Source organism: Ambystoma mexicanum, chromosome 8 (genome assembly GCF_040938575.1).
Source record: "Ambystoma mexicanum isolate Mex_15411 chromosome 8, UKY_AmexF1_1, whole genome shotgun sequence".
Taxonomy (NCBI): domain Eukaryota; kingdom Metazoa; phylum Chordata; class Amphibia; order Caudata; family Ambystomatidae; genus Ambystoma; species Ambystoma mexicanum.
Genome location: NC_090929.1, coordinates 266,642,133 through 266,667,350, shown reverse-complemented (window position 1 = coordinate 266,667,350; position 25,218 = coordinate 266,642,133). Strand labels below are relative to the sequence as shown.

The 25,218-nt window shown below is 43.7% G+C and overlaps 1 protein-coding gene across 2 annotated transcripts in view; it reads right to left on the bottom strand.

Annotated features, from left to right (window-relative positions):
• Nucleotides 1-25,218, bottom strand: part of ASTN2 (astrotactin 2) — a 3,972,579-nt gene that overhangs the window by 3,601,397 nt on the left and 345,964 nt on the right. The gene's annotated exons all lie outside the window — the stretch shown is intronic.

Genomic DNA, 25,218 nt, shown 5'->3' with positions numbered 1-25,218 from the left:
AAACAAGCACCACTATCGGAGTATGTGCAGGAGAACAGAGCTCAGACTTGGGAAGGAGAGACATGCATTTGCATTGTGTCCTTGTCTGCCTGAGACAGCAATGATTAATACCACGGGCGCTGCACAACTCCACACCGTGTGTCATTTGAGACCCGGGATGGATTTAGCATAGCAATTTGATGCTCGGGTTTTAAGCCAAAATGTACTGTTCTCTCTGCAGATGTTGATGCTGCCGCGAGAACATTTTGAACATATTGCAGAGAGATTCACAGAGGGGGCGGAGCGCGATAGCTGGAGCAAGGGAGGCATTGCTTCTTCAGAACACAAGGGCCACTAGGGAGGAAAGTTGTCAGTGAATGGATGCTTCTCCGCATTGCCGGAGACACATCCTGCCCCGCCTCACCTGCGATCTGGAGCCTGGTGTGGAGTGTATATTCCTATCAAGTATGAAAGTCTAGTGATCACTTAAGAGTCATTAGAAAATTAACAGAAGGGTTGTTTGGCAACAGAAGACTTCTATGCATTACTCCATAAGTGGTACAATCACTCTGTCATCATGTCACGCATGATACCAAAATCACACTGCTTCAAAATGCCTGCCACGACGTCAGGCCATTCCTCGCAGTGGATGCGGTCTCTATCTATCTTCAAGTACCATCATGCCCTTCTTTATAGTTCCCAATATCTCTCACAGTGCACACAAGCCCCCGCGGCATGACAGACATTTTCTTCAGGCTGCAGGGTAGCCGCAGGAAGCTGCCAGCGAAAGGTAGTATTACTGAGCAAGTGCATCGTGCGGGCCAGTGTCCTGTTCTGCAATAGGGGAAGCAGGACACCACAATGGTTGACATGGTCGAAGATGCATGGTCTCAATTTAGCAGGGGTCTATGGAGCATTACCAGGTCCAGGGTAAAACACTCATTATCACAGCAAATGTATTTCAGTGTCCATGAAATAGCTCTTTTTTCACAACACTAATGCTACTAAGATTTCTAATCCTGGTAAAAGTAAGGATGCCCAATGGAAAGTTGTCAACTTGTAGTTGGCAAGTATAACACAAAGCTACAGCATCAGAAACCTTCAAGCTTTCCAGGATGGACGGGGTAAATAAAGGGTGTATACTTTGGTGGTTGCAGTTCTCAGTGTCCAGACATTGTGGTGGGAGACTGGCTGTGCACTGTCAGGAATGCTGGGCCACCAGGTCTTGAGCGACCAGCCATTTGGTGAATAATATCCTTCACCACTCCCCAGTGCAGGGGATGTTGGTACCAGACTCTTGCATTGATGGCAGTTCAGGACCACCAGAGCCAAACCATGATTCAGAGCATGATGGGGTGAGGGTGTGTGCGGGCACACCACTGTATATTCCTGCTAATTGATGTCCTTCCGGATGGCAGTAATGCTAGGGATCACAGGGAACCAGTGTTGAAGACCTGTGATGGAATCAGGGAAGGGAGTGAGTTCAAAGGTTCACGATTCGTTTCTTAGTTTAGGAGAGTTGGAAAAAACAGAGCCGGTGTAGCCTCTCTCATTCCGACCATGCTTTTGCTGCTTTCTGGATAGGTGATGGCCCTGTCCAGGGGAGTTGCTAGGTCTGGAAAAGACCCGGGGCTAAGCTGATGTCAGAACTGTCGGGACTGGGGGCTAGCTAGTCTTTTGGCTGTAGCTCCTGAGATTCTATTCGGGGCTACAACCAAAAGATCATGGGCTATAGCCCCCTTAGCCCCCCCCTAGCAACGCCCCTGGCCCTGTCTGAGAGGTCTGCTGCCAGTTTGTGAAGAAGAGGCTATAGTGAAGAAGGAGAGTGGATCATCCATCGTCTGAGCAAAAGAGCTGCAGCAGTCTCTGCAAAATCATGGTCAGAACTTCATTTAGTTCAGGTGGGTGTTGTTGGCTACCCCGGTTTAAGAGGAGATAAGAACTACGCATCATCTTGGATGTTGTCCTGGATAGGTTTTTCAAGGTCACTGAGAGGTCCAGCATCTGAATCCTCTCCAGCTTCTTCAGCAGTCCTTCACCTCCCAGCAGCTTGCTACCAAGTCTTCTATTTCTTCAAAGGACTTCTCCCTGTGATTGTTTAGGGGAGTGAAGCAAACATTAAAGGACTCATTGGGAATCTTTGACATAGCTCACAGTGTCCTTGTAAGTGATCAATTTTCACCCCCTGAATCGTCCCGTTTCCTAATGTGATACCCTTCAAGCTGTGAGCTACAGAATGTTCTCTATTGTTTCATCTAGAGCAATGCATAAGTGGTAACTTTGGTCGTGGTAAATTGATAGTTTCCTTGTCAATGATTTTTCTTTCCTTAAATGTTGGGGTCCCTCTCTGTCTCCTACCTGCAAATGCTCTAACACCCCTAACTCCGCACCACATCATACTAGTGCATGGTATACCTTGGGTTAAAGCAAATTGTGGAAATTCCGAAAACTACTTTTCTTAATGACACTTGCAACCTTCCATGAAAAAAATCTGGAAAAAAAACTCCACTGTAACATTTCGAGGTAGGAATCTGTGCATAGAGAATTTCAGACTTTTAATTGCCCATTCATATTTTAAAAGAATTTAACATTGGGTTTTCTCATGGGGAAAAAGAAAATATTTTTTTTCGGACCAAATGTCGCAAAAACGACTGCTTCGATTTTCAATATGTTTTGTATTCTTTTAGATAGTATCAGGAACTGGTGCACTGAAAAAATAGCAAGCTGGACACTTTTGAGATATTCAATGCTTTAAGATGTATCCATACATGACACATGCGCTGAATGGATGTGCATCTTTTTTACAAACTGTACATACATCTGCAGAAGATGTACATTTTGTTTGTAAATGTATGCTACTATAAGTATGAAAACTCACATCAAAGTTGGGACTGCATTTGATGTCAGTTTTTATATGTATATATGATCTATAGGAGATATAACTTGCATAAATATATGCAGTGCAAAACTCATAATCCTATTAGATGTATTGAAAATTCAAATCAAAGTTCATTTTAATGTGAGCTAGATATCACCTGCGGTGTCCCACAAGGATCAAGCCTCTCCCCGCTTCTTTCCAACATCTACATGATCCCCCTATTGAAACTCATTCAAACCCATGGAAAGACAGCCTACAACTATGCAGACAACACCCAACTCATCTTCATTTTGACCTCTGACTCAGACCCTGACAACACCCTCAACAAATGCCTCACTGACAAACACCTGGATGACAAACAACAAGCTCAAGCTAAATTGAACAAAAACACAAATAATGATCTCCCCACTGGAAGACAATGCAACACAGGAATACCTGACCATGGAGCATGGAATCCAATCTGAGACATCGACAGTGATAAAGATATGGGAATCCTCCTGGAGAGGGACCTTTACTTGGGACCACAAGTCAACGCAATAGTAAACATTTGTTATACCTCCTGCAATTAATAAGAGGGATCCTCCCTTACCTAAAATGTCCCACACACCCTTATGATCATCTTGTTGGTATTATCAAGAATAGACTACCCAAATACCCTCTACCTTGGAATGCCAGAACACCTCACAAAAAAAAATTACAATGCATCCAGAATTAGGGCAGCAAGACTTCTCCTGAGCCTAAATAGAAGAGACTAACCCTACTTTTGATTTATTTGTATTTATTTGATTTATAATACACTGGAACAAAGACCTCAGACATGCAAGCGCAGTACAAGACTGACATATGAAAAGAAAAAAAATAATAATTAGCTGCTGAGAGCTGAGTTAGCTGAAAGGGACTATTCATTCAAACAGAATAGTCTTGAGTCTGTGCTTAAAGGTTGCCAAGGAGTGGCAGGACCTAAGATCCGGTGGCATAGCATTCCATAGGTAAGGGGCCATCACTGGCCAGCACCACTCCAGCACAGTAGACAATTTCGCTTTTGGTGTTAGCAGAAGGCCAGAATTGTTAGACCTCATGGTATGCATCACTGGGAACCAAGATAATAGATTATAGATGTAGATGGGACAATTTCCATAGAGCCAAGCATGTGCAATACACAAGGTTAAAAACATGATTTGTATTCCTGTTGGAAGTCAGTGTAGGGACTTCATTGCCACAGATAAATGATTTGACTTGCAAAGACCCCTGATCACTCGATTCACGTTGTTTTGAACAACCTGAAGGCAGATGAGTTGCCCTTACCCCAGACCCTGCAGCAAATCCGAGCAGTAATGGAGACGGGATCCAATGATGGCACAGGCAAGGGTGGCACAGGTAATCGAGCCAAGAAAAGGGCAGCGTTCTGCAAGGAGCTTAAGAAAGTAAGATGAGCATGAGACAAGACTGCTGACATGAGCTTTCATACTCAGCTCTTGATCAATGACAACTCCCAGGGTCCTGACTTTAGGCAAAGTATAAAGGGAGCAATCAGCCACTTGAAAAGTCTCATATGTTGAGTCCAATTTACATGGCTTGGGTGCAGTGCCAGCAAACATGATCTCGGTTTGGAGTTGTTAAGTGCCAAAGAATTGTATATCATCCACGTGTGGATGAGATTATAGATGGTGTTGACTATCAAAGAATCAGCTGCATGATTACCGGTGAGTTTAGCTGCTCAAAAAGAGGTATTAAAAAGCGTGGGGGACACACATGATCCCTGTGGAACTCCACAGGGCAACATATAGCCTTCAGTGGCAACATCCTCAAAATGTCCTCTGGCCGTTCGATTGGACAAAAAGGAGAGAACTCAACTGGAGGCTTCAATAGCGAAGGCGGCAGATTCTTGTACCCTGGCAACCAATATGGAGTGATCAACTAGATCAAATGCGGCAGTCAGGTCCAGAAATATCAGGAGAGTGGCTTGTCCTTTATCAAAGTACTGCAAGACATTTCTTTTTAGATCCATCAATGTGGATTCAGCACTATGAGCGCTTCTGAAACCTGATTGTTTTGGGCCTAAAATGTAGCAACTGAGGAAGTCTTGGATTTGGTGATGGGCAATCTTGTCCAAGATTCTCAGTAGGAATGGTATGTTAATTCTAGGGCTTTTTTTGCAGGGGCAAAATCCAGGCATTTTTGATGATTGCAGGAACATGGTTCACTGCCAAAGAAAGATTTACAAATGTGCTAATCAGAGCAGCAAGGAGGGAAGTGCAAGATTTGACAATGGATGCAGGGCATATATCACCCTTACTGCTATTCAACTTAATTCTTTCAAGGGTCTCCAGAATGTCAGCTTCAGCCACCTCTGTGAAGTCAAAACGAGGTATATGAGCAAGTGGTCTTCTGCTTCTCAGCACAGGGGTGCTATCCAAAAGGGAGTTCAGATTACTAGAGATGTCACTTTTGATGTTCTCACGCTTGAGTCTCATAGAATTCTGGATCCCAGTACACCAACTGGCGTCTTTAGTAAATGAAAAGAATGGTGTAGAAGAGTCCTCCAGCCGTCTTGGGATCTTCAACAAGGTTCCATGTAACTTCATCGCTGGATGTTTTTTCGCAGGGTTTTTTACTGCAATTTGTTTAACGAAAAAACCCATTGATTTTTCTTAACATTATTTTTGGGGTAGTTCTCTCCCCCACACTCCCATTTTAGTAACTCCCCTAAAAAATGTGATGTTTTAAAAAATATATATATCACAGCAAAAAACCCAGTGAAAAAACATCCCGTGATGAAAGGACATCGTACCCTTCAACAATTCCCTAGAATTGAAGAGGCCTCCTTGATTCTTTTCTCACAGGACATCTTTTTAGCCTCACAGATAGCTGTTTTGTGTGCCCTAACTGCACATGTGTAACAGTCTTTGTCATCTGGAGAGAGGGACTTCCTCCATCTCTCAAAAGCCCTGTCTTTCAGAGACTTTAGTTTATGGATTTCAAGAGAGTACCACAATTTTGACTGTTGCTTATTCACCAATATTTGTTTCAAAAGAGCCAGCCTGTTCACGGCTAAGGTCATCATGTTGTCGTAAACTGAGGCTAGTTTCGTGGCGGAGTAAAAACAGGAGAGATTATCCAACACAGGGCCAACAAATGGTATCATGGAAGAGGGGATAAAAAGCAGGAAGAGAATGATGAAATAATCCACGGGGTTTATAGTGATAATACCGAAAACAAAAATCTCGAAAACAAAAATCTCGAAAACAAAAGGCCGAAAAAAAAAAAATTGAATTTTTTTAATGACTTTTTTTCTCGAAATGGGGGGGTCCCCCCCCCAACCCCCCTTTTTTTCTATTTCTTTTTTATTTTAACCCTTTTTTTTTACTTACCTGACCCCAAAAACACATATAAATAAATAAATAAATAAATAATTCGATTTTTTTTTTTTCGGGATTTTGTATTCGAGATTTTTGCAGTTCGAGATTTTATTTTCGGTATTTTGACCGACCACCAATCCACGGGCATGGATTTACTTCACTGGCAACCAGTAAAGTAACAAATACACTTCAAAGCCCTCTGCTTGTCCATAAATCACTACATAGATAAAACAAACATGGGGTGATCCCAAAAGAAGAACTGACAATAAAACTACTCAACACCCAGGGTTCTTCAGAAACAAATTAAGAGCCCCCCCCTTCTGTTCATCCTCACACCTCCCACATACTTCACACACCCAGAGGGCTACTAAAACAACCCACCAAAAACATGCAAACTGCAAACCTCTTTCTAATCATACTACAAACCAAACACCGGCAGACAACAAACAACTGAAACACTGGACACCGCCCTTGAGGACACAACAAGCTCAGGGCACATAATCAAAGCATTCGTAGAAAGCTCACATTCACATGCCCCCGTTTCACCTGGTTCTACACGCATTAACCGATGAGCTCAACCTCTATCCTATCCCTACTTCCCTCACTGACCAACCCTAGCCACTTTTCATACAGAGCCACGTGAGTGCCTGGAGACCATGAACATGGCAGCCATGTGAAGGATAAATCAACATAATATTACATATAGGAGGCATATAACACTAAAGCAGAATGCATGTACATTTTAAACATGAATTGTACACGTACATGTGGCAGAAGTTCATGCTGCGCATGCAGACTAATATACTTCTGAAAACTCATATCAAAGTCAGGACAGACGTTAATGTCAGTTTTCAGGAGATATAAATTGCATAAATGTACAAACTGGACCACTAGTATACATCTCCTATGTATATAAAAACACACATCATAGATAAACCTGATTTCAATGTGAGTTTTCATTTTAGGAGACGTACAAGACATGTGTATTTGATCAATTCATGCCATACATGTTAACGCTACTTATACACAATGCACGTACCTGCCAGGTACACCAAACACGCATACACCTTATAACACATATTCTCATGTCACACATAGTTATGACATCCACACTTAAGCCGCCTGGTCTTACACCATACACTCTTATTGTACATACTCAGTAAGACACAGAATGGTACAACACATGCTTTTATGATACACAATCTTATGGCAACCATACTTATCACACCCACACTTATGACACACACTCTTAAGACACACGCCCTTAAAACACACTCTTAAGATGCATTTTCTTAAGATATGTGCTCTTAAGACATACACTGTTATCACACATGCTCTTATGACACACAATCTTATTACACATGCTCTTATCATGCTGTTTTCACACAACTCTTATCAAACACACATACTTATGACACACACAGTCTTATGACACACACTCTTCCGACACAGACTCTTCCGACACACACTCTCTTATGACACATGCTCTTATTACACTCACAATAAATATACTCATACTAATGACACACACACACCTAAATGACATGCTCTTGCAACAAACACCCTCACAAAACATACTCCTATCACACAAACATACGAGAGAAAATGTACCAGAGACGCATGTAGGACACACATACACTAATGACACAAACATCTGCGGCATACATTTTTCATATGCAAATGAAGTGTATTGGAGATGTAAACCTAGGACATTACAACTTTTATATGCCAGACACTTAGGCATCAAACCCTCATTTATCTTACACCATACACTCTTAAGACACATGCACTTATTACATAGATACTTACCACGCACAGTTATGCCACACATGTGCCTATGTATAGAAGGGCTAGAAGACATTCATTAAATTAGTTGTATGTTCTTAGATTGCCGAATATTTTCAGCTGAAAAAAATGCATAGAAATTGTTCTTTCTCTATTGGGGGAAACCCACAACGGAAACAGGTATTGGGGTGATTTGTGGGGCTATGGGTGTAGCAGGGGCCCTGCAGTCCCTGCAATATGACTGGTATTCATGGCTCCCCCTTGAATTATCCCATGGGCCCCGCATACCACAGGGGCTGTGGTTGCCTTTGCTATGCCAACGCTGATGGAGTCAGTGCCCAGTGCTCCATAACCGTACGGACACAAATTACATTTTCATTTTGCCTTCATTTGTTAAATGTTTTAAATGTTGACCGAATGGTCACTGTAAATCACTATTGAAACTGCAGCCACAGTCTATGCTTTATGACCAGTCTCCATAATGCTGTAAATAATTTTCATGAGATGCGTTCACTATCTATGCTAGTATGCTGACCGTGCAGACTGTCATTGCCCTGCAGCCGCTATACAGCACTTTGATAAGATTGCATAGACACACAGGAAGACTGCATTGTCACTCTAAAGATGACGTAGTCCCGGCCCTCAAAGTGCAACACACACACACACACACACACACACACACACACACACACTCACTCTAACAAACATACTCATGAGATCACAAAGGGGGTGAACCGGCACAGTATAAAAACCTAATAATAAAACTACTACTACTAATAATAGTAACACTAATAATAATAATAATAACAACAATAACAACAACATGTCATTTGAGTTTACATTTTTCAATTTGTATGCAGTGTTATCCAAACTGGTTTTGGCCTTGCTCCTCCTTTTCTCTGAAATCGTATTTCACCTTGCAAGCCCTGTTGTGCTCTTCGTTCTCCCCCGCACTGTGCCCCACCCGGGGTTTGTCCTGCCTCCGTTCTGGCACATAACCAGGGCTCAAGTCGAGGATCACCGCGGGTGGTTGGAGTCCCCCCACTATTTTCAGAGGGCACCTTTACATGCTAATTTCTGGTGACACTGCATTCAATGTGTATGTTAATGAGACCCCCCACTTTTTTTTCAGGACTTCATCTCTGAACACAACATTTGGAATACCCTGCCATCTTCTTCTGCCTGTCTTTTTTCTTGCTATTGTTTAAAGCATGACTTAGGGACCATCTATGCACCTAAGCACTACCTGGCATGTAGCATGCAGGTCTGATGTCTTAATGAGTTTTTTGCTGCTTAAAAAATGTACTTTTCTTGCAATTCATAATAGAGCTTTTAATCACAGCATTACAAAATTGAAAGCGATAACTAATTATCCAAGCCGTTCTCCAGAGCACAGTCACAAAGCTCAGCACTTTAAACTAGATTTTTCAAAGTAACTGTCATAACAAATCACAGATTAGTTTCTCACACAACCTCTAAAAGTGCATAACAAGTTCCACATATCCCCAATTACAAGCAACGATCATGAGGCAGAGCTGGGCAATCTTTTACTTAGAAGAACTGGCGAAATTAATGAGGCCATCAAGCCAAACATGTCAGCCCCAGAACAACGGTTCCAAGAGGAACAATTAGAGACTTTGCACAACTGGATTAGAGACGGCATTGACATCCTGAAGCCTATGAAACAATTCACCCCATGAGATAAAACAAATAAAACTGGCAACAAAGTGGCTCACTCCGAACTTCAAACCCTGGAGAAAACAAATCTGTAAATGGAAGAATCACGGAGGAAACCTCACAATCAACAAGACAGAGAAGTAGGCAGATCCAGAAACACAAAGCTGCAATCTTCAAAGCAAATAAGTTAAAGTAGATGGAAAACATCAGAACATCAACCCAGCCAATGAAATATGTTCAAACCCATCAATTAGATGAAAACCCATAACTTGTGCAACAAAACAACAGCACGCTCCCAGAAAGTATGCAACAAGAGCAATAACCACGTCCAAAACAAGGTCTGAGATATCCAGCAAACCACATACGTAACGCAACTTGATAGAAAAGGCTATACTTCTCGAACTGAGCGCACACCATGAACACTTTAAACCTATCACCAAAGAAGATGTCTTCCAATTGGTGAGCAAAAAGCAGGCTCTCTTACAGACCTTTGCCTTGTGGATTTCTACAAAGACATATTTGCAAGGCAACTGCAAACTCATACATTTGTCACAGGCAACATGTCCTTCCATCAAATCAATTCCATCGAAGGTTAATGCCATCAAATCTTTTCCATTGAAAAATGTTACATCAAATTTCCCATACATGAAGTAAAAAGTGCTTATGTATTGAAACCCTTTCATCAAATAGGGTTATATAAACACTTTGGGCCTCATCACAAGTCAGGCGGTATCCCGACAGTATTCCTGTTGGGATACTGACTGCACTAATACCGCTACCGCCAACGGGTCAGGTGCTAATTCCCCATTGGGCCCATTCGGGAATTCCCCATTCCCCATTGGATCCAATGGGGAATTTTCAGTGTGACTACCTTCAGCGGTATTACCATGTGGTAATTGTGCCAAAAATCAGCAAATTTGCGGCGGATTTACCCCTAGCACAGAGTTGCGATTAAATCCTGCCAAACCCTTGATTTGGCAGACCCTTAAATGCAGCAGTAATAGCATTACCGCCACATTTAAAGGTTACCGCCAAACTCATGATGACCCTGTTTACATTTTTTGCATGGAAAGTCTATGAAACATGCATAACATTATAACGTTACAAGTAATTGTCCAGTGCTGAAATCTATAAAGTATTTCAGCACTAGCCAGCTTCCTCTAACTAGTGGTGTTTATTGCTTATTGGGGGGGGTCCCCTCCCAACCCTCCTCAACTCCCAGGAGTCTTCCCTCCCTAACCCCCCCACCAACCCCCATTTTCAAAATGTAACCCTTGTCCAGTGGCAAAATCTTAAATGTATTTCAGCACTGGGCGCTTCCTCTACCTAGTGGTGTTTATTGTTTATTGGCGGGTCCCCTGAAACCCACCTCATACCCCAGGGGCCCTCCCCTCCCTACCCCCCAAACCCTCATTTTCAAAATGTATCCCTTGTCCAATGCTGAAATATTTAATGTATTTCAGCACTGGACAGCTCCCTCTAACTTCTGGTGTATATTGTTTATTGGAGGATCTCCCCCCAAGTCCCCCCTCAAACCCCAGGTGTCCTCCCCCTAATTCCCCCATCCCCCATTTAAAAAATGAACCCTTTCCTCAACCCATTGAATTTCCAACCCAAACATACATGCTACTAGAAACCTGGAAGTCCCCACAATCTGGGGAGCGAGTTCCAACATGCCATTCCAAGATAAAATCATGGAGGGCTATGCTTACACCTAGATCCTGGAACACAATGAGTTCAGCAACATCGTGGAAAATGTCAGAGTAAGATTTAAACCATCAAGCGGAATATAATCAGCAGTTGTATCTATTTTTGCACATCCATATGGCCAACATGGGCGTCACCATCAAACGGGCCCTCAAACTCCTAAATATCTCAGCAGCTTTGACTCTGTTAACTACACATTATTGACAACGAGACTCGAGGAAGCAGGGCTGCAACACCATAGTACAATGAATGAGGTGATTTCTCATGGATACGACAGACATTACCTGGTTACATATCAAACTCATGCAACATAGACTGTGGGTATCACAAAGGTCAAGTTTATCACCTCTGTTCTTCAATATGTAAATGCACTCATTCAGACTCATCAAACGGCACAGCCTCAGCTGTGACAACTGCAAAAATGAGCAACAAATCATTTGCAAAATGAATGCCAACAAAGACAAAGATGCCACTTTTAGGAATTGCCTCACTCAAGTGCATGCATGGATGCTGAATTACAACCTTATACTAAATCCTGACAAGATGTAGATAATAATCAACAGTGGTCAGGATTCTTGGGATCTTGAAGGACAACCGACTAAACTTGCAACCACAAATTAATGCAGCAGTTAAGAAATGGTTTAACCACGTGAGCGCCCTCTTACCTTCCTGTTGCTTACATTATCAAAACATGACTTTGTGAACAGATGCTGAACTGTTTTGTTAAGAAACTTCAATGCCTCCAGAACATGGCAGAAGGATTACTTCTCAAACTCAACATGAGGAAACACTTTACACCAGTTCTTAGATCACACCACTGTCTACCGTTCAAGAAAAGTATCCATGTCAAAGCACGATGCATCACTCATAGAACCCGTCAGGGCTGTGGAGCCGAATTCATCCAAGGAAAGACCCTTCCATGTCAAGACAACAGTTTTGATTCAGCAAAAAAGTTCTCCAAAAAAAACCTCTGATACATCAGAAAAGGCATAGTGGATGAGCCATCTGTAACATCATGCCCAACTCAAGGATTTGCTCTCAAACAGAATTCACACATCTCGAGATCACCTTATTTAACAGGAAACTCTAAAGACCAACAGTATGTGATTAGCCAAGGCACCCCCATCAATTTCCAACTGCATATCACACCAAAACCTTCTGCTAGGCAACCAGTCTGATTAGCACACAGAGATCGTTATGGACCTCCTCTCAGCCAACCAGAATGTTCAGAGGGCAATCAATAACTACTGAGGTTCTGAACATTCCGTTTTCAAAAGCAAACAGGGAAACAACAAAGCAATTTCCAGGCAAGATTTGCTTCAACAACACTTACTCTCTGGGAGGAGCTTTTGGTTTGCTGCAACATTGTATTTAACAAAAGAAAGACGCGTGCCTTACTTTTAAATGACTCCTAGTGCATGCTCATGTTAAACCCAAACCATTGTAACAAAGTTTGCAATTTAAATGCTTAACTTATAAAGTCAAATGTATTCAAATACTACAAAATAAAAACAGATTTAATTAACTAAGTTTGTCCATTTACTTTACTCACTATTAAAGTAGCTTTTATACTTCACCACGAAAACTCTGAAACTTGCATGTGATTTATAGAACCCGGGAGGGGTCATTATCACTTGGGATAATCACCCATCCCCAAATTAATGCCATCGGCTTCACCTCAGGCCATAAGTTGGTGGTGGGTCATTATCCTGCGATAACAACCCTTCCCTCAGTCTATAAGGCTAAATTAACACCCACTGCATTTTGCTCACTGGTGCCCAATACTATAATTGTTGCACTTTAACTTTGCTGTGAGGCACCCTGGGTAATGTTGATATTCTATGAGTCACACCTGACCCCCAATGCAGTTTGGACTTTATGGCAATCTATCCCAATGCCAAATGTAAATTCTCATGAACGGCTCCCAGATATTGAACTCATAGTTTGCATTGTTGTGTCTAGAGATCCCACCTGAACGTGTCCCTTCCTAGAACCCACACTCTACCCTCTACTTGGGAATCAGTCTTAACCATTGTCTGGTTGGCAACCATTGCTGCATGGTCCTTACGTTTGCACCTCCCATAATTCCCACACTTATCCAGAACCAGTCCCTGAACATTTCCCACTGGCAGAAACATTAGCCCATACGAAGATGCCACCTCACAATTATCTAACCAGAAGGGCAAAACCATTGATATGTCATTCAAGTGGGTCCTTCACAAAGACATTGCCATAGACACACCAGCAGCGTGATCCGATCCGGACCAGGCATTCTAGCCTGTTCTTCACAGCATTGGGGACCAAAAATAAGGTCTGTTGGCTGCGCCTTTTGCTTACTTGCCATTTCCTTAGAACCCCCTCCTCCCTTAGATGGGATGCAGTCTCTCCATGTATCCTGTTGCATCCAACTGAGTGTGTTCTATCATTTCGTAAACACGAACAGTGCCCAGCACGGCTTGCCAGCTTTGTGTGTGGTGCATGCGTGGAACCTTCAATATCACATCTGTACTGGAGTCCTCATGCATATCTTCATTGAACTTCCTCTCTGTTAGATGGCTACTTGTACTTGTCTGCCCCAGCTTCAGCGAGCTTGCCATCCCAGGAAATAGGTATCCCCCTTCAAAATGAAGGCTTTGTTTTCCTGTAATATCCCATCACACTCTTGGAGACTCTGCAGGTTAAAAAGCGTGTTTCCCCCATTCCCCCTTGCCCTCGACTGTCCTACCATAACACCAAAGCATATTCACCTCAGGGTTGGTCTCCAAAATAAAGCATGGTTTATTGGTGTGACAGTGTCATAAAGTGCATGGTGATGTTATTGTATTGCCTGGTTCTTCAAATCGTTCTTCTGCAACAAAAGGAGCCATCAGTCCAGCCATAAGGCATTGTTCTCTAGCCATATGGATAGTTGACCTCTTAGAGTATGATCTTCTTTGACACAGCTAGCCTGCAATGCATTATCTTATAATCACACACATTTTAAATCTCTCATACTGCATTCCAGGGGCATATCATCACTGGTAGTGGCCTCAATGAAAGTTCTGCCAGCCAAGCTCTCAACCATTCTTTTGTTACTGTTTTTTCTGGTCAAAACACTGAAAACTGTGCATTCATCACAATAATCCCTATCCCTTACCATTATGTTTTCATTTCCCTACTTCTTTGTGAGTTAAGTACACTACAGTGGTGATGTGCATAGTATAAAAGGCAAATTAACATGTTAAAATCAGTTAGACACTTTTAATAGACTACTGGATCCTCCATTATTCCACGCACACTAACATTCTCAATGCGTAAACACATTACACACAGATGAACGAAAAACACTTGCACATGGCCATCTAAAGCTACCTCCAATCACACTTTAAACAATATAACACTACACCTCTGCAGCCAGCTTACATACCACATCCCCAGCCAATGTAACCCTGCACCACAGACACACACGGTACCACTCTACACTATGGGCCTCAGTACAAGGTTGGAGGTGTGGGAATAAAAAGTGGCAGTAATTCTGTTACTGACACGTTTCCCGCACCTCCAAACTACAGGTTTGCCGGTGAGGTGGCTTGATTTACCTCCAACCGGGAGCTGGAGGTAATTCAGGCAACCCACCATCAAAAACAGCCCATTTTACAGGCACTGGTATTACCAGTGCTGGTGATACCGGTAATCTCCTTGGAATGGGGATTTACATGCCATTACTGGCACCTGTATTTTAATGGTATTTCCAGCAGATCAGGCACCGGTAATGGTATTACTGTCTGGTGGTTTCCAACCGGATTTACCGGCAGGATACCAACAGACATGTAATGAGGCATAATGTCTCAATGATCTCAACAGAAACACCTGCAGACTCCTATACAGATATCAGAGTTCTTCTAGTCTGCATACATCAGAACGAGTAAGTAATAATGTAAAGTGGTCTTGTATGGAGCCCCAATACATTTTTCTCTTTAACTCACTGCACACGGCTCTGCAAGAATAAAGGGATGGTATGCTAGTTTCGATAGTAGAAGAGGCAGATGCATAAAGCCTGCAGTGTTGATTGGTGCAGGTCGGAAGTACTAGGGTCCATTGTGACAGTATGCTGCAAATAGGTGTGGTGGAGAACCTTGGGAGTATGTTGACCATTAGGGAGAACCCATGGTCTGAAAGGTTAAACCTGCTTTTTGGGTAATGTTACACAATGTGGTGGGGAGTGAAATAGGACTAATACGGGAGCTTAGTCATGGCTTGATAGCAAGATTGTTTTATAGGTTAGTCCTTTGGAGCCCCATGTGGTCTATGTGCTTTGTAGATACTTACCAGGATGGTGTCAACATTATGAGAGGACAGAATCAACTATATAAAGTAGAACACAAGAAAGGACTAGAGAACTCTCATCGCGGAAGCCAGCACCATACAAATCCTGCCTGGGAGATTCAAACCTGGAGGACCTGAGAGGAGGAGAAGCTGTTCCTCCAGGCAGAGGCTGCAAGGAACAGGACGCTGCTACAATGTCCCAAGAGCCGGGTGGGAGCCAACTCACCAGAAGGAAGAAGCAATCAAGGTGGTAGCGTTACTGCAGAAAAGTTAGCCGCAAGGTCTGGAAACTGTGCCGAAACCACTAGCTGGAGCATGCTTCAGAGCTGTGCAGATGTTGGAAATCTCAGGGGAAGGAACACGCAATCCTGGGCAGAACCAGAGCTGTGTCCCAACAGAGAACAAGGTAACAGGAATGACGGGAAGACTGGCAGGGGTCCGGAACGCCAAACAAAGAAGCATTAGGGGTTATGTCCCTCGTCACAGTGGTGACAACCCGAACCATACCATTGAGCCACGGTGCATCAGGAGTTATCTCCATCATCACAGTGGTCAGAGAAACACCACTGCCCAAGCAGAATGTATCATGACTCATCTCCTTCGTCGCAGTGGTCAACCCAACATCACTGAGAAAGCAGACTGTGTCGGGAGTCATCACCCTCATTGCAGTGGTCAACCTAATACTGATGTCCAAGTAGAGTGGGACAGGAGCCATCTCCCTCAACAGCGTGGTAAATGTAGGCCAAATATGGCTATGAGTTTTTCTACTTCCTTGAAGAAGTTAAAGAGATGAATCCAAGTTGTCTGCAAGAGTGCTTGAAGATCATTGTGGAGAACATTTATAAAATGACCTGAAGAAGGAAGTCATCCCTCTGGTCCTTCGTGATGGAACATTGAAGGAGTTACTACTACTATCAGACGGAAGCAAGAAACCAATAGAAGGGAGACATTTTCCTGGTGAAGGAAAGAATAATTTTAGTTAAAGACTTATGTTCATAGTGTTAGGGTTAGATTAGTTAATTCATGAAGGAGGACAGAGAACATTTCATTTTTATTGACCTTCTGAAAACTCACCAAAGTTTTCCTAGGTTGAGGTGGGCATGCCCCTTAGAAGTTGGGAGAAATAGGTTTCTTTATTGATTTACTAAACGTTTGTAGCCCACAAGATAACCCCTCCTTGTCAGCAATGTTCCCTCTAATTATTGTTGTCTGTGTTAGGAATCAGTTGGCTGTTGTGCACACATTATTTTCCATGTGTGCAACTTACTAATGTAGTAAGCCACTTTGTGAGCTACCGTTTCAGAAGATAGTTTGGAAAGGAATTTTCTCTTAGCAGCCACTGCAATTCTTTAAAAAAAAAGCTTTTTCCAAACACATAGGCTAAAATAAAATATGTCATATGTGATTATACAGAAAACTCATCAACCAGTCCAAGACTTCAATATCTGCCATAGTATTTTGCAAACATACACATGTGCAGAGAAAAATGTCAGCCTCATTACGAGATTGACGGTAAGTGGTAAAGTTGGCGGTAATTGCATTACCGCCAACTTTACCACTAGCCATATTAGGATTTCGGGCCTGGAGTGAGGATTTTCTTCCAGGAAAATACTGGAGGTAAATCTTCCAGCTCACTGATGAAAAATCGGCAGATTCGTCAGACTTTCTGACACAGTAATTCCGCCAAAAATGCCCGATTGACACAATTGAATGGGGAATTACACTGCTACCATCACATCTAATCCGGCAGAAATTCCTCCGGTCCAAATGGTGGTAACGGCAAATCGTTAGGGCGGTATTCTGACAGATTTACGGCGGGATACCACCCCAAACTCGTAATGAGGCCCTGTATGTTTTATGCCACTGGAAAATCGCTCATTTGTATTACAAAACACAAATATCTCTTGTCATAACTGATGTGGGTGTCAAGAAACTCAGACAGAATATATTTGCTGATCGATTAATGGCAATTAAGAGCAATGTGTCAAAAAACACGACAAAAGGAGTTCAAGTGCCACTTTAATGCAGTAATTCCAGGGCCCGGACAATATGCTTCTAATAATTTGTGCATGATAATTGCATGGACATGGCGCTCTGTACCTTCAGGGAAAGATTATCCCTTAAAAGCCAAGCAGAGTTCTTCGTTGGGCCAACCTAGGTCTTTTTGTGGTTCCTCGTGTCAAGGAGGCCTTAGTATATGGCAGAGCCTTCTCAGATGCGGCTCCCTCCCTGTGGAATACCATCCACGTACCCTTCAGCCGATGGAGGACTACGTTAAATTTCAGAAAGTCTTGAAGACTTTTCTTTATCTTCTGTACTCTGCATGAATCTAGCCCATCTACTCCTCCCCCGAAAGCCTTTCTTATTTAGTGTCATATTACCTCCGGGTGATAGTGTGCTCTCTACAAGTAACCAATAACATAACATAACAAAACAGTATACATCCCATGCAACATAGCATACCATAACGTAAGGTAACAATGTAACGTAACTTAACATCAGAAAGAGACACACATAGCTCCAACCAACCATCACATACCCTCCATAGGCTTTCCAAAAATGCGACCACGCAATGAAACAAATGCATTTTCAGGTAGACACACCGCCCCAACCTTCCACCGAAGTATCTCTATTTCTCCTTAGGCCTTTCAAGCAGAGACACGGTGCCATTAGCTCTTTACATGCAATCAAACTAGCATTGCATAACACAGCAACAGCAATCTCATGAAGCCAGAAAAAAGCACAACTTGCACACTACACATTTGCCCACTGAACGTTGGGTGCCAACTAACGAGACATTGTTGAGCAACGAACGACGCAAAACGTATTTATTCAATCTCAAAAAACACCAGTAAGTTGCTTTTGGCACAGCTCTTAAATCTGCAAAACAGCCAACAAACTTAGCATAAAACCTGGCGCGCAAGAACGAGTCTGCACACACACCCTCCGTGGCAACAATTTTGGCAAAGTTCTGAGCAACTGACGAAGAGGGCTTAAAATAGAGAGGCAATGTTCTAATCTTAGCTGTGCAGTTGCTAACAAGCTGAGCGGCATAGAACAAAATGAAAACAAAAGGCAAAGAATGAACGCGGAGAGAGAAAGTCTGCATGCTGCTAGCTAGAAACTTTGTGAAGCGATTTTGTTTCACTGACATCCCATGGGCAGAAGCAGAAGATGAGCTTTTCCCTGGGTAGTCCACAATAGCGGGCTAAATCTGGGTGGCGTCCTGGCCCTGTCTGTTCATGGAGTGCATTGTCAGGCCCTGCAATACTCCTGTGGCATCCGGTTGAGGTGAGGGGAGCCTTGAAGCTAACCTTCTCCAACACGCCTTTTGTGCAGGTGGAAATTTGCCAGAGAGGCACATTCTCTTTCTAATTAATGTCTAAACATTCTACAAGCCCAGTGCATTCGAGAGGCTCCTGGATGACCTCCGCGTGGAGAAATGATGACAAAGGCGCTGTGCGCTCGCTCTTCATTACCTTATTTTTCATGTTTCGCCAATTTCCCAGAGCGGCTGGATTGCTCCGTCAGCAGCGCTCCGCTTGCCCGAAAGCTGGCCTGGAGCGGGGCACTGTGTACTAGGACATGCTCATGGATGGATTGGGAACCAAAAGAGGCCCTGGAAATAATTTTCAAAGTGGCCCCACATTACTCATTTTTAGCAAGCCCAACCCTTTTTCTATGAGAAAATGTGGAAGTTACCAAACAAAAGAGCCCCCGGATGCAGAGGCCTACTGGGAAATCTCCAGAGATCCCTATAGGCCAGTCCAACCCTGGATACGCGCTCATTTTATGTTCTGTGTGAGCGATATCAGTAGAAGGCAAATGGACAGTGTTGATGAATCTTTCAGTGATTGATTGGCTGTGGGTTTACCAACTTTGCCAGAAGCAATACTTGTCAAGGGGGACATAGAAGGATGCAGAACGCGATCCTAGGAAAGTAAAGTCTTTGTTGCATGCATGCAGCAAGAACAGCATGGCCCGTGGCAGTGGAAGCTGCCAACCTGCAGTAGACGTCAACTCTGCTGAACTGAGACTGACCCAAGTTCACACTGCATGGTCAGGCACTCCTCTTGGATGTCACTGCACGCAATGGTGGCAAAGGGTGCTGATTGAGACACCAGCAGTTAGCGGCACAAACAGTTCATCAAAGAATAGTCTGCTAAAACCCTCAACTTATTCGACACAAGGAACCATTGAGCAGTGTGCCATTAGAGTGCAGTACCCCCCAAGACATTCCAACCAAAAAGCCACCCTGACAATAAATTAAACCTTGACTTCCACATAACCAGTGTTGAAAGAAGGTCAACTGCAACTCCACTAACAAAGGGATATAAAATACCTCAGCATAAAATGTGATCTAGGCACTCACCCAGGACCTGGTTCTACCCACCCTCCATGACGGGCTGTCCTAAAGGTAGACATGGAACTCAAAGGACAGTCCAGCAATCTGCCACAAGTGGGATTTTTCACTGATATGGCCATGTGACACCATTACTAGTTTCACTACACTCGTTCACCATCAATGCAGGTTATCATGTTAGGTCTACCTGCCCAACCTGATCGATATTTATCGCCACTCCCTGATATATCTCTCATGAAACTGTATGTCTCGTTCACCGTCAAAGCAGGTTATCATGTAAGGTCTACCCGCCCAACCTGAACGATATTTATCGACACTTCCTGAGATATCTCTCATGAAACTGTATGTCTCGTTCACCGTCAAAGCAGGTTATCAAGTAAGGTCTACCCGCCCAACCTGAACAAAATTTATGGCCACTCCCTGAGATATCTCATGAAACTGTATGTCTCGTTCACCGTCAAAGCAGGTTATCATGTAAGGTCTACCCGCCCAACCTGAACGATATTTATCGCCACTCCTTGAGATATCTCTCATGAAACTGTATGTCTCGTTCACCGTCAAAGCAGGTTATCATGTAAGGTCTACCCGCCCAACCTGAACAAAATGTATGGCCACTCCCTGAGATATCTCTCATGAAACTGTATGTCTCGTTCACCGTCAAAGCAGGTTATCATGTAAGGTCTACCCACCCAACCTGAACAATATTTATCGCCACTCCTTGAGATATCTCTCATGAAACTGTATGTCTCGTTCACCGTCAAAGCAGGTTATCATGTAAGGTCTACCCGCCCAACCTGAACGATATTTATCGCCACTCCTTGAGATATCTCTCATAAAACTGTATGTCTCGTTCACCGTCAAAGCAGGTTATCATGTAAGGTCTACCCGCCCAACTTGAACGATATTTATCGCCACTCCCTGAGATATCTCTCATGAAACTGTATGTCTCGTTCACCGTCAAAGCAGGTTATTATGTAAGGTCTTCGGGTCCAACCTGAGCTATATTTATCGCCACTCCCGAGATATCTCTCATGAAACTGTATGTCTCGTTCACCATCAAAGCAGGTTATCATGTAAGGACTACCTGCCTAACCTGAAAGATATTTATCGCCACTCCCTGAAATACCACTCATGAAACTGTATGTCTCGTTCACCGTCAAAGCAGGTTATCATGTAAGGTCTACCTGCCCAACCTGAACAATATTTATGGCCACTTCCAGAGGTATCTCTCATGAAACTGTATGTCTTGGGGCTCCATAGATCTCTTCATCAAAGCCACACTATTCTTGGAAATCCCTACCTCTAAGAGAAAAAAAAAACAACAGCAATTCTTTTTAGCGAGCGTTCCTAAAATATGGATCTCTCGCCCACCTGAACTACAAGTGATCCCCTAGGGCCGGAGAACTGACAGAATCGCAATGTGCATAATTATTTCCGCAAATATGATTTGTGCATGAAAAATTGCATTAGCCATGGTGCAAATCATGTTTGCACTAGTGCTAATACACGGAGGCACTAGCAAACAATGTTAGCCCGGGCCCAAAAAGCATCTGCTCAGCGAAACTAGTTAAATGATCTGTACACTGGTTTATCCCATTGTTTTAAGGAACTGAAGTTGTAAAAACTCATCTCCACTATGATTATTAACCTTACTTGTCCCCTCGACCTCCTCCATCACTCTTTTAAATCTTCCCATCCTTAACTGCTTTAATAAGGGATTAGGTAAACCCTTATCTTGGTGCCCTGTCGTGAAACCTTACTAGCTAGTTAGGGATTCTGTACCCCTTGTCTGAGAACCACTGTCTTAATATTTTCTGTTGCTTGCTCAGTTCAGCTCTGACCTTTTTGCTGTTCCCATCCTATTCCTTTGTGGCTCCCTTTGCAAGGTCTTTATGAACCCCACATAGGGGAATTGCTGTGACTTCTACTTGTTGTGGTGCCTGGCCTAGCTCGTCTTACTTGCTTCCCGACCCCTGGATGGGCATTCCTATTCATTCCATTAACACATTGGGCCTCATTATGAGTCAGGCGTTAAGGGTTTTACGGCGCCGTAAACGGCGCCGACCCTTAACGCCTAATTACAAGGTCCCTTTGCGGGATGGTGATTTTAATGCCTGCTTTTTGCAGGCGTTAAAAACCATGCCGCAAAGGAACCTTGGTGCTAAGTATGGTGCCGCAATTTGCGGCACCGTACTTAGCGCCTTCCCCATTCCCATTATGCCCTATGGGGCAAAAATGGGAATGGGGAAGGGCCATGGCGGAAGGAGGAATTACCACTCCGCCAACCTCGGAATGGGGTGGTAATTCCCCATTCCGCCATGGCGGAGACGGAAAGTTACTGGCATGGACCATGGTGCTATTAGCACCATGGTCCATCCGCCAGGGTCGTAATGCGGCCCATTCTCATTTAATCTTTTCCGACGTCCTACTTTTCTTTCAGGGCATTGCTGTCTGCTTTACCGTAGGCAATATGTCCCCCAGTCTAGTTACATACACCTAACCTTTGCTACTTTCCCAATATCACATCGCTACTCTTGCCAGGTGTGTGGCCTTGCCCCATAGCAATATTTCTTGCTCTGTTCTTCTAGTCTGAACAGTCTTGGCATAACTGCAGCCTCACCTTTTCATCATCCACCAGCAATGCATATATCTCCCTTAACATTTCTGCACTCACTTCTTGCTGCCCACGTTTTGAGACACTCTACCCAGAAGAAAGCTGACTTGTGCTGCTTCCATTTTCCTGACTAGCTCCTGGACTACTTTACCTTGACTGGGCCTACTCTCCGTCACCCACTTTCCCATCGACAGTTCTTGGAAACTTGTAAAAGAAAAGCACTGCTGTGATGGAAACTTGTGAAAATAAAGCACTGCTGTCACCCACAATCTTGACACTTTGGGCCTCATCACGAGTCTGGAGGTAACCCTTAAATGCGGCGGTAGCGCTATTACCACCGCATTTAAGGGTCTGCCAGATCAGGGCTTTGGCGGATTTCCCCCCCAGCTCTGAGCTGGGGGGAAATCTGCAGCAAAATTGACGATTTTCGGCATGATTACCGCCGGCATGAAATCCGCCGGTGGTAATAGTGCAAATTTTCCCTATTCGGCCCAATCGGGAATGAGGAATTCCCGAATGGGCCCAATGGGGAATGGGCAATAATCCGCTGGGGGGTTTGGTGGTAGGGCTATCGCCGGCGTTCCCGCCCAACTCGTGAGGAGGCCCAAATGCATGTATATTCGGTACCAGTGATAATGTCACTGTGAAAATGGTTGCCAGGTGGCCCCATTTCCCTAAAAATGCACCATCCAGACAATCTAACACTTTCCCCAAATATTCTAGGATTGGATATGATAAGTTATAATACAAGTGTTTCAGAGCGCGACCAAGCAACGGGAGGAGAACAAGGGAGAACAAAAACAACAATCTTACTAGGCCCAGTGACATTAAGAATGTGCAAGTGCATGGAAGAGGGAAAGGGGGGCACGTGCATGTATGTGGGAGGAGTAGAAAGTGTAGAACAGTGGAGAGAACAGAAATAAATAATAAGTGCAATAAATAAATAATAAAGACAGTGAAAAGTGTCAGTGCAGCCAGCAAATGGCAAGTGCATGATTAGTCAGATAGGGTATATCTGATAAGTGCAGAGGAAGAATGGGGGACTGTATGGGTACAGATACAGATCAAATGGCAAGGGGTGGACTGGAGGCAGTGCAGGAGGGAGGCAGGGTAAGCAGATACCTGGGCCCGAAGGACAGAGGGTGGCCAGGTGCACAGTGCCGAAAGAGAAAAACAGATCAGCAGGGGAGAGGAGGGGCAAAGGCAGAAGCGAATAGGAAGGTCTTGAGGTGCTTCTGGAACTAGAGATGGTTCTCAAGTTTCAAGGTAGCCGGGAGGCTGTTCAAAAGGGAGGCCCTAGCCAAAGACAGAGAGGTGCCCCACGGTAATAATATATAACTACACCCCTCGTACAATATTTGGGGAAGGAATTTTAGGGCGCAGGGAAAATAAAAGTGGCCACCTGGTGACTTTTTTACGGCAACATTATCACATGGAACCTTATATTCGATGATGTCTTGATTGCCAACACATTCTGCATATTTGTTCTCTTTACTGATGATTTGCTGTGAACCTTAGTCTTTACATTACCTCTTATCATCAGCCTGTGAGTCTGGCTCATGCTTTATCAGTATGATTGCTCACTAACGCTGGCCTCTCGCATGAAGCCAACTTGCATTTCTCAGCTCCAATCCCACAGCAGGGATAACTCAGCCCTTCATCCTTCTGAAGTCGACAAATTGGTAATCATTAAATGTGGGTGGACAATATTAACAACTGCAATTATAGTGCTTACAAGCGGGAGGTATTCGACACGATTTTCTGTATAACCACACATTATTGTTGTGTACATTTTCAAATAAACTACTATGAAATAAAATGTTTAAATCCTTTCCCTATGGGGCCATGAGGCCTTTCTTCCTGACACACCGCGGTCAGTTCTAGCACTCGAAGATCTGTCTTTCATCTTCAACCCCTTGCTTTCAGAGTCTCATCCGAGTTTCCATTCAGTTTGCAAAGTCTGCAGACGATTTTAAAACAATGAAATAGTCAATAGTGATAACAAAAGGACCCGCAAAAACAGCTATGCAGAAAAGAACTGAGGTCTCTTTATTATAGAACTATTCGTAAAGATGAGACAGCTCCTGATCATCCCGGCTAACGATCTGGAGAAGTGACAGAGAAAAAGGTAAGAAGTCTAACCCCTAAAATTCAGATGACCACTGGTCAGTCCAGGGAACCAAAAGATCTTGTTCTCATCTTAAATAGTCCTCTCAATCAACGGTCTGGATCAATTTACCTTACCCTGGCTGTAGTCGTGCCTTTAAAACAAGCACAGCTGCCAGCGGAATTGCATTTTTTCCGGTGCCCAGAAATGGGCAATTACCGGGTCATTATGGCCATGCCAGACCCGGTATTTGCCCATTCCTGGACGCCGGAAATAATTCTTCCCCATTCCCATTGAGCCTCATGGGGAAGCCGGATGGGGCCCCATTTCGGTGCCTGTGCATCCGAAATGCTGTGCTCGCGGGTTCCAGGTCAGACCTGGCAGAATGAAAGGCACCTTCGTGCACAACTCGGAGTTTGCCGATCTGGATACAACGGTACCGGC